Raw genomic sequence first — 3,582 nt, forward strand, 5'->3', positions numbered from 1 at the left:
GACACGTGATCTCTGTATGTTTGCGCTCTATCGAAATTTTTGAGGTGGTCTTGGCTTCTAAGAACTAAAGCCCTTGTAGCCCTTAACCAAGTAGCCTGAGTGTTTTTATTGTTTGTTTGCACTCCTCTTTTATATTGTCCTATTTATAATGTTTATATGTATTTTTAACCTCCTGTATATCTTGGGAATATGACGACATTATATTCATATGGTTTGTCCTTCGGTCTCACATATTTGTTTATGTCATACTTGAATGTGCTTTTTAAGATATGTTTTTATCGAAATAAAGCTTATTTCATCATCATCATCAACATTTAAATTAAAACTGACGCTTTCTTTTTCTTCCAACAAAAAAGGAATCACCTGCTCCACATTACAACACCCCCAACGGAAAAGCTGCAAAACAGAGTGAAACATCTAAAAAGAACATACACGTAAGAATAAACATGCATTGGTAATGCATTGGTTTCCCCTTTCTAATCAATAGTGAGCTGATTTCATCAATCATCGTCCGGCAGAAAGAAAGAGCTTCCTGACAGATAACAAGGGAGTGTAGAGGATGTGGCACAGCAGCCAGAGCTGCTGACTCAAAAGCTGGGGATCCCAGTTCAAGCCTCAGCACTGCACAACATTCTGTGCAAATCACTTAGGCCCTCATTAGTATGTCGGTCAGAAAGCCTCCGACCGCAGGCCCCTCAGCACTCAACATCCTTTGTGGGACAGCTCACATCCTCTCTTGGTCATCCTCGACGTTTCCTGGTCCTCGTGGCTGCAGAGTCAAGCATCTCTTCTTCGCACCTGAAGCACCCGACATTGGTGGGCATTCGTCTACTGAGCCCCTGGTCACCCTGAAGTGACCCAGACTCTGCCCCCTCTGCTTTCATGTTCCTTCCATCACGAATCCACCCTTGGATTCCTAAGGACACTTTCTTCCTTCCCGGCAGCAGCTCTTCTTTGAAGCCCTCCATTGAGAACGATGGCGGTTTCCGACAACACTCCAGACCTATGCACCCAGCTCCTCTGGGATAGGTAACTCGGGTACTCTGGTATCTATGGGTGGAGTGGCTCTTTAACCTCCTAAGTTCCAAAGGGTTTCCTCGAAGTCCACCGAGAAGGGTCCTTAAACTTTAAAATTGTAACCGCGACTTCCCCATAGAATTGTAAGGAGCCCGCGGTCGTGTTAGCACACTGCACCCGTCCGCTGTGGGGTCCCTTTCTACTCACCTTGGGTGGTTCCTTGGGGTCCTAGCGATTTAACGTGTTCAAGACACTGTCTCGACTCCAGTCGTGGTTCTTATACCACTATTTTAGTATATGGTTTGGTCTCCCCCAGGAGCCCACTGTGTATTGTGCTACTCACAACTGTTTCTTTGCTAAAGTATTGTGTGCTTTGTGTTGTATCCTCATGTAGAGGATACTAGAGAGTATCATATAAATAAATACATATTTTTATAACTACTGTGTGGTTCTCCTTTCATTTAGTTAATAGTAACGGTGATATTCTGGTAAAACAAGCTTCTTTACATTCCTTCAAGATTAAGCCTGAAGACTGCTCTCCACAGCTACCACTAATATAGCTTTCTAAAGGTTATCTTTGACCTCATACATCATAAGGGTCATTTGGACTGCTGTAAGGTGACCACTTTAATAAGTGGACAGCATATACCAGGCCAACTTCTCATACGGGTCAACTTCATAGTGAGTTGCAGAAGTCGGAAGGTTGTTAGGAAAACAGACAAGGGAAATGTAACAGAGATATGTGATGAGATAGTGCTGCAGATGGCTGATGGAGGTTTGAGTAACCCAAGGAATATGGTGAATAAAGAAGATATGGAATGGAAAGTCATGTTTGACTCACGCTCTACATTGACAATGATTTCAGATGAGGTATTCAAAACGTTTTTCAGACATAAGATTAAGTTACAAAGGATGGACATATGCGTGGGAGGGTATTGAGGGCACCTAATAAAAATGAAAGGATATTTTCTGGATAAAGCTGAACACAAGAATAGATATACTGTATGCACAGTTTATGTGTTGGTTATTTTGGGGTGGCCTGCACAGATGGATTTGGGTGTCTATCTTAATCCCAACACCAGTCAACTCTTTAGTGCAGAATATTACATTATGGTGTTAGTTGATTTATTTTCAAGATGGCCAGAAATTAAATTTGTCTCAGATATCAGCTCAAATGGTGTTATTATTTTTATATTTATTTATTATATTGTTGGTGGAAATTTTTATACAAGAAGGTCTTCCTAATACCCTGTTGACTGACAATGGTGTGAAAGTTTGCTCAAAGGAAATTAAGGCATTTTTGGAATGTAATGGTATTACACATTGACTTTGTACTATTTATCACCCAGAAACAAATGGTGTGGTAGAAAGGATTAATATAACACTTAAAGAAGCAATTGAGCTGGCAAAGTCTAGTGGATTGTGTTGGGAAGAAGAGGCTATTAGGAATCTCAAAGCACATCGCCTTACTCCTCACTATTCTACAAGTATGACTACTGCTCACTATTCCACAAGTATGACTCCGTCTGAATTACTAAAATACAGGCAGCCCAACAGGTTAGCGCTGGGTTAGATGGAAAGGCATAAAGGTTGGATGAATGTTGATTTTAGTCAACCTTGGAGACAAAACGAGTTGGAGTTACAATCAGCCCAAAAAGAACTATATGATTGAGCACATAATACCAGGTTGATAGACTTTAAAATAATTGAGTGGGTCAGAGTAAAAGCTCCTACTGATAACAAGAGGTAGTCATCGCATACTGAGCCTATGAAGATTATAAAGATGTTTCACAATGAAGCCAAGACACAAGATGGCAGGATGTAGAATTTGGGATGACTGGTGGTACATGTATGGCCAGTGTAAAGATAATATGGGAAGTGAAAATATCTCCAATATGAAGATGTGTGATGACCACATAGACAGGGACAATAATATATTCAATAGCAACAGGGTTAAAGGAAATGCTAGGTCAAGTGGACGTGTGACCCATCCTCCAAATTTCCTAAAAGTCTATGGGACTTAGGATGTCCAGCGGATACCGTTGCGGAATCGGGATCGACTGACCCCCGGTCGGCAGTCCCGACCACAGCATTACAATGTGGCCGCACATGGTGCGGTTGCATCCTCTCATTTCTCTATGGAAGCTTGTGCTGCGGGCGTAAACTGGTTGTAGAACAAGCACCCATCGAGAAATGGCAGAATATATTCATCCCTGCACCGCCTGGCAGGCACCTCATGGTGCCTCCCACTCAGTGCAGCGATTAACAGGGGGGCACCATAGGTGTACTTTCGGACCCAAACCGGAGGTCGCAGGGAGAAGGGGGCCATGCTAGGGGCCCCCAAAGTCGCTTTCTAACAGAGTTTACATGTCGGAAAGCCTAACATGGAAAGCCTGTCGGAAACCAACATCATAATCCCAGCGGCAGAAGCGCTGTCCATAGGGATTACGGTAAGGTCCCCGACTGGCCAATGGGCTTCTTGAGCCCGTCGAATTCCAGCTGGAATGATCAGCCAGTTTCATTTCTGACTGCCTGCATTGTAATGTGGCGTTCAAAAGTGAAACC

The sequence above is a fragment of the Triturus cristatus genome, chromosome 8 (genome assembly GCF_964204655.1).
Source record: "Triturus cristatus chromosome 8, aTriCri1.1, whole genome shotgun sequence".
NCBI lineage: Eukaryota > Metazoa > Chordata > Amphibia > Caudata > Salamandridae > Triturus > Triturus cristatus.